Raw genomic sequence first — 492 nt, 5'->3', positions numbered from 1 at the left:
GGGTGCTGGGATTAAAGGCGTGGCCACCGCGCCCAGCTGCAGCTTTCTTTCCCCCAGGGGTCACTACCTCTTCTCACCTCAGGAGATCCAGTAATCTCCCTCCTGTGTGGCCAGCCCTTCCTCCGATAACTCACACCCGTCTTTTAAGACTCTGGGATGGACTCTTTCCGAATGGGGCAGAATGGAGGCCAACTGTAGAGAGAATATTTTATGTGTTGTATGGATGCACCACCTGTCAATTAAAAAGCCTATGGCCTATGGCTTTGGCAGGAAATATAGGTGGGACATCCAGGAAGAAGAAAGGATTCTGGGATTAGAGCAAGGCNCAGAAGGCTCGCTGGGCAGATGTGAGGTGGCNGACTCGTGGTATCTGAACCCAGGTAACCAATCTTGTGGCAAAATGTAGGTTAAAAATAAATGGGATATTTTAAGTTATATCTAGTCNGAGAAGAGCCTAGATATATGGCCAAGATCTTCGTAAACATGTTNGGG

Source organism: Mus pahari, unplaced genomic scaffold, assembly GCF_900095145.1.
Source record: "Mus pahari unplaced genomic scaffold, PAHARI_EIJ_v1.1 scaffold_10907_1, whole genome shotgun sequence".
NCBI lineage: Eukaryota > Metazoa > Chordata > Mammalia > Rodentia > Muridae > Mus > Mus pahari.
This window is presented reverse-complemented; position numbering follows the sequence as displayed.